Here is a 7500-nt window from a genome sequence, read left to right as displayed (position 1 = left end):
CTGAGTTTTAGTGTCTCTCACCTGTGTCTGAAGTCGGGGTAGACCATCCGATTGGGGAAGCCCTTGCGGCAAATCCGAATGCCTTCAAGCACGCCGTTGCAGGTCAATTGATGCATGATAAGGCTAGGATCGACAGCCCCTGTTTGGGGAGACCGTTTTTTTATTCTTGTTAAAGTGTTTCAATGTGCAAAATCATTTTATATCAAACTTGAAAATGAAATGGCATACCAGGAGTTTTGGTTTCATTGGGCACAATGCAGCGGATGAAGTGCGGGTAAGTGGCATTCAGGGTCGTCATCAGGCTGTTTAGCTGATCCTGCACACGGAGAGATTCTTTGTCATTAAATATATTAAACAATATAATGAGATATTGTGATAAGGATTAATAATCGAAAATGAATATCTGATGTAGGAGTTAAAAAGTACAGAAGAATTTATGAACATGGATGTTTTTGTATACATCATATTCTTTTCATGAAATAAATGTTTGTATATGTTACCCTATAGCCTGAAGAGACTGTTTTGAAACCGCTAGACGATTTACCGCCTTTTCCACGTCCTGGAAATATGATAATTATTAATAAGTATATATATATATATATATATATATATATATATATATATATATATATATATGAATGTGTGTATATATGTATATATATGTATATATGTGTACATATATGCATATATATACTTATATATATATATATATATATATATATATATATATATATATAAGTAAACACAACACACACACACACAACACACACACACACACACACACACACATACATACATACATACATACATACATACATACATACATACATACACACACACACACACACACACACACACACACACACACACACACACACACACATATATATATATATATATATATATATATATATATATATGTATATATATATATAAACACACGCACACATCTATACGATAACTTCAGCTTAGCAAAACAATCCCCCGCTTACCTCGTTTGCCTCCAGCCTCCTCGCCTCCGGACTGGCCGGGGTGATCAGCAAAGAGCTCCACAATCAGTGCATTCGAGGCCTTCTTGATCTGGTCCACAACAGTGTCGTTAAGGGGATCCTTGTTCTTCTCCAGCCAGCCCGTAATGTTATATGGCACAGTGCCAGCGTAGTGGACGATGGCAAAGTGGGCGTCAGCTTGGCCAGGCTTGGTAGCTCTGTGTTTGATGAAGCAGGGGGACTTGCCCAGATGGTTGGCCTTCAGCTTCTCCTCAAAGGTCTTGTCGGTGGCCTTCGGGAACATGGACTCTTCCTCGAGGATGGCGAGGAGGCCAAGTTTCTGTGGGTACGTGCAATCACAAGTGTAAACTTGAGAGAGAGAGAGAGAGAGAGAGAGAGAGAGAGAGAGAGAGAGAGAGAGAGAGAGAGAGAGAGAGAGAGAGAGAGAGAGAGAGAGAGAGAGCGAAGGTAAGGGAGGCGAGAAGTGACCGCGAATCCTTCATGAGACAACTGCCGTGAGTGCAGCTTTGTGTTTGAGTTTGTTTAATGGGCAACAATTTTAATCACACCAGAAAAAATGAAGAGAGCAGAAGCAGAATTGAGGCTCTTGAAGCCAAGGTTTACAGGTTGGCGGAGAATGTTTGAAAGCACGTGAAGAAAACGTACATTTGAAGGAAATAGTGGGTAATTTGCTCAGGAACGCAACTTTTTAGAAAAAGAACACTGAAGCATCTGAAATGAAAATCAAAGAACTCAGTAAAGAGGTGGAAGAAGTAGAAACCAAGATCTGCAACGTTAGTCAAGTCGAAGCAAAAACCCTGCAAGAAAGTCGAAGAATTAATCAAAGTACAGAAAAATGTTAAGTAGATTGAAAGCAATTAGTCAAGCAGCCAGTCTCAAATAATGGAGGAGGCAAAATAGATGACAGCTACATATGCCGATGTATCGAAAGTAAAGGTAACAGTAAAGAAAAGGAGAAAAAGTCAGAAATAGAGCACAAAGGAAGTAATAAAGATAGATTGCAGAGGCAGAAAATGAAGATAAATGTAAGTCACACCTTGGGCAAGGAATAATGCTAACTTGGCTGATGTAAACAAGGACAGTCGTACTGAAACGCGAAGAAAGTTTAATAAAATATAGAACTGAAAGACACAAACATAATAAGAAAGTGATTGTCAATATTCACAAGATCATAAATCCCGAATTCTCAGAGCAGAATATCATAGCTCATAGCAGGCTGGGATTATTCGGAAAGAGAAGGAAGCACCATTTAAAAGTGGTAAGAAAAAATATGGCCAAATATGGCAGAGAACAGAAAAAAATAATCGTTTAGTGCGTGAAAAGGCAAAACAAATCTACTATTGGGACAAAAATTTAGAGATAGACAAATATCATTCTAGAAACCTCAATGAATAGCGAAAGATTATAAAAAAAAAATAGTTTATGCAAATATAGATGTTTAACCTCGAAGTTACTAGAAATACAATAATTGATATCAATAAACCAGATGAAATTTGCATCACTAAATCCAAACTGGACTTCTCCGTAGAAGATGTGACATTAGGACTCAGAGATTTGGAAGGGTGGTAGGGCGGAATGCAATATTAACAAGGAAAGGAATTACTATAAAGGGCTTTGTGATTAAACAAGACCCCAGTGTGGAACTAAAGGCAACTGGGGTAGAAAAAACGGGGTTAACATAAAAATAACCATAGTCTACATGCCACCTCATACATCGGTGTGGTCATAAGAAAATTATCAAAAACTAAAAAAAAAACGTTTAAGAACTTAGACGAAGTGCTATTATTTTCGGAAACCAATGCAAAAGAAATTCTTGCAACAGGGTATTTTTATAGCAAAATTGACTGGGATAATTTCGAATCCTTAGCAAAGACAGATTCGTGGAAAGCTAAATTATCAGAAGTCATAAATGAGCATTTCCTTTTCTGGAATGTAATGGATCATACCAAGATAATAGGGCGAGACAGACCGTCTATGCTTGAGCTAAAATTCTCAAAGCATAAATATAATATAGAGTACCCTTCTCTAGAAATGTGTCCATGTAGTATTTAAACGAAAATGCTGTCCGCTACAGAAAAAACTCATCGAAGGTAAGGAATGAAAAGGGAAGTTCATTTACAAGAGAAGTAATTATTGAAACATTAGAAATTTCTTTGATGGCACAAACTTTGAGAGAATCCTGAACGAAGAGAACGTTGACGTACAACATTCATAATTTTGAGAAGTTTATAAGAATGGAGTAGACAAATTTGTATGAAAATTCAAAGCTAAAGTAAGAAATGGCCAAGAGTGGTCCAATTATAAATGAAAGAAAATAAGCAGCTCTTTTGGAAAAGGTTCAGAAGACATAACTCTCAACCAACGTATGAAAAATATAACATACTCTCTCTGAAAGTGGTATGATCAATAAATGAACAAATCAATCAAAGCTCTTCTTTAGCCACACAAATAGTGAAAATAAAGTTAGAGATCAAATTTTCACATTCAAAGACAATTATATGTTGTTTGCCAAGGAAGAGGAAATAATATCCTTAAAGAAATTTCAGTCAGTGTTTGTTCAGGACCCATACTTTGAAACAGAAATAACCCGGGCAAACGCCAATTAGAATATCGAAAACATCATATTCAATATGAGTGAAATAAAAGACCTAAAAGTGTTAGATAAGACAAAAGCAGAGGGAACAGATGAGATTTCTTACTGTTTTTGTGGAATGTTCCGAACAGCTGTGTTTTTCCTTTACTGTTAATGTCCCAGAATCCAGTGAGACAAGGAAAAGTACCAAAAACATTACACCTTTATATAAGAGCGGCGACAAGAAAAACCTTTAAGTTATAGACTAATTCCATAAACCAGTATAATATTCAAGCTTCTAGAAAGGAAATTAGGAAACAATGGACTTAAGTACTTGGAACACATCATATCATATAAGCAATTTGGTTTTAGAGAGAGGTCATGTGTAGCAAACCTCTGTTTTTATGATAGTTTCTGAAATATTACGAGAAAGAGACGACTTGGTGATTTGTGTATACTTAGACTTTAGAAAAGGCGTTTTATCAGTTGTCATATAAGATAATTATGGAGAATAGAACACCTAAGTGAACTGAAAGGCAAACTCTTCGAATGGATGATACGTTTCGTACATGAAAGACAAAAGAACACAGTAAGTAATAGGGGTAATAATAATAATAATAATAATAATAATAATAATAATAATAATAATAATAATAATAATAATGATAATAATTATTGTTATTAATATGGTAGCCTTGTACATGAAGATTTTCACTCTTTAAATAAATGACTTAAAAAGAAGGAAAAGAGGCGACATGAATTTGCTGTTTATCTATGCTACAGTTAGAGTGAAGTTAGAGAAAGATGGCTTTATAGTTTTGAACACAAGAGTGACGAGATCACACGGTAAAAAGTTGAAAGTTAAACGAGTCGACAAAGATGTCAAAAATTTGTTTCCCAAACAGATACATGGAAGAGTCTTCCAAATAACGTGGGGTATCAAAAATATGAATAAAAAATAAATGAAATAAAATAGATAAATAGATTTATTTATTTATTTATTCATTTATACATTTATTCTTTTATTTATTTATATATGAATATATATATATATATATATATATATATATATATATATATATACATATATATATACATATATACATACGATGAATATAGTACACTCACTTTCTCGAAGAGATCGATGCAGGCCTGGAGATCCATTCCAAAGTCGACAAAGACCCAATCTATTGCCTCTCTCTTATACTCCTCTTGCTCAAGCACAAACATGTGGTGGTTGAAGAACTGTTGCAACTTCTCGTTGCAGAAGTTGATGCAGATCTGCTCGAAGCCGTTGAACTGCAAACGTGGGGTTAAATCACTATTATGGAAAGGGAGTAGGGAGGAACATTACTGTTTTGGAACAATTTTGCCGTGCATTAAAAATGCGGGAATTTGAGTAAATATTTAGTAGAAAACTAGTACGCAACATTTTGTAAGAACGAAATCAGAATCCGAATGAAAGAAAGGGAAGTTGCTATGCACTTACGTCAAAAATTTCGAAGCCAGCAATATCTAAGACACCGATGAACATAGCACGCTTCTGGCCGGTCTCCAAAGTCTGATTGCACTTCCTCACCAGCCACTTGAACAAGCGGTCGAACATTGCTTTGGACAAGGCGCCGACGGAGTAGTTCACTTGGTTCACATTCCTACCCTGCGTTACGAACTCGGTGCCCACTTTGATCTTGGGCTTGCACAGGTTCTTGTATAACTCGCTCCCGTCGATGCCGAGCAGTTTGCCCACCACCTCGCCCACCTGGATTCGAGACGAAAAAAGCGTTCAGATACTTATTATGAGGAGAAAAGGGGAGGAAGAAGTCAGTTGGACACTGTTATAGTATGTGTAGAATGTTAGTTATGAATGCGAGAGCGGTGTCCATCGGTATTACGTATTAGATATTAGAATTAGTAACAGTATTGATAATAATGACGATGGTTACCTCTTCGCCGTCAGATTCGGCCTGTTCCTCGCGACCTCTCTGCTTGAACTTCATCTCGCCCATGTGCATGACAGCGGCGGTGATCATATAGCAGTTGTCACGCTCTTCATTGGAGAAATTGAGAATGTCAAAGGCATTCTGAAAATGGATAAAGGACGGCAACGCTAAAACCATGGACGTAGGAATATAACCCATATCCTTAAACAGGACATCTTAACTTCTTGATTAGAAGGTGTGTTTGAATTTTGAATACGTCATTCATATTTGTATTTTTTCCTGGTTTTACATTAAACACTCATCCTAAACTTTAAATCTAAACCCTACGTGAGTGAATTCCATTTCTTCTTTGTCATCGATGGACGGTACGGTGACTTTGCCCTGGGACACGAAGTGGTAGTCATAAATGTCATCGGTAAGGAAGCACAGAGCTGGAAGCGAACACAAAACAATCGAAGTTCTGACATGCGGAAAGGGTTGAATTCTATGCTTTCATGTGCGTATTCAATTTATATTTCATTTAGTTCTTTCTCTTTTCCGACTATAGAGATTACATTCAGCCAATTTTACTTACATTTCATTTCTTTAACCTGGTCAGACATCAACTGGTAGAAGATGTGGTAGGATCGCTCGAGCGGCTGCTGCGAGATGACGCGAGCCTTCTCCAGCAGGTACACCTCGATGTCACCGCCGGAGAGCTTGCCGTTGGGGGCGAAGTGGATGCGGATGAACTTGCCCTGCGACACAAACAAGAAATACGAAAGTACGAGACAGAAATCGAGGTGTGAAGTGTACAGTTAGCACATTTTAAATTTCGTCACCAGAAAGGAAAATACTAACGAAGCGAGATGAGTTGTCATTCCGAGTGGTCTTGGCATTACCGAAGGCCTCAAGCACAGGGTTAGTCTGCACGATTTGGTCCTCTAGGTTCTGGAAGCCAATAAAGCACCTTGCTTGATTTAAATAATAGACATAACAAAGAAAAAATAAACGAAATTTAAAGAAGGAAGTAGATAAATATCAAACGTATTTGTCTTAGCTTATATGAATATACAGGCATACAGAGACGCACACACACACACACACACACACACACACACACACACACACACACACACACACACACACACACACACACACACACACACACACACACGCACGCATACATACATTAGCAAACATACACCCCCCTCCCCCCAAACACAAACACTGACACACACACACATACAAAGCATAACACACACATATATATTTATATATAATGTTTGTGAGTATATATATATATATATATATATATATATATATATATATATATATATATATATGTGTGTGTGTGTGTGTGTGTGTGTGTGTGTGTGTGTGTGTGTGTGTGTGTGTATGTATGTATATAAATACGTGTGTGTGTGTGTGTGTGTGTGTGTGTGTGTGTGTGTGTGTGTGTGTGTGTGTGTGTGTGTGTGTGTGTGTGTGTGTGTGTGTGTGTGTGTGTGTACACATGTATATGTACAGGTATATGTGTATGTATATGGACATGTGTATGTACAAATGTATGCAGACATGAGTGTGAGTGAGTGAATGAGTGTCTTTATACATATATTTATATATCGGTGTGTATGTGTGTGTGGGTGGGTGTTTGTGCGTGCACGTATGTGGTTGCAGATGTGTGTCGAACATAGGCCCTACTGCTTATGCAACTGTAAACCAGTCATATTTTTTACCGGTTTGCTATCGTCCTTCTTCTTAGTAGAAGCGCCGACGTTGGCGAAGTAGGACAGCACCTTCTTCGTGTTCTCAGTCTTGCCGGCGCCAGACTCTCCGCTGGAAAGGAAAGAGAAGGGTATAGAGAGTGAATTCAAGAGAGTAACAGGGCAAATAAAAATGACACATGATTTTCATATCTTGAAATATTTTAAAATGACATCTATCATATATATAAAACGACACGTTTTTTATTCCCCAATATACTTACGTAATCAGC

General features: G+C 37.3%; 1 pseudogene; it reads right to left on the bottom strand.

Moving 5' to 3' along the window:
- LOC119582756 overlaps positions 1-7500 on the bottom strand; it is a 20726-nt pseudogene that overhangs the window by 12512 nt on the left and 714 nt on the right.

Source organism: Penaeus monodon, chromosome 16 (assembly GCF_015228065.2).
Source record: "Penaeus monodon isolate SGIC_2016 chromosome 16, NSTDA_Pmon_1, whole genome shotgun sequence".
Classification (NCBI taxonomy): Eukaryota; Metazoa; Arthropoda; class Malacostraca; order Decapoda; family Penaeidae; genus Penaeus; species Penaeus monodon.
This window is presented reverse-complemented; position numbering and strand designations above follow the sequence as displayed.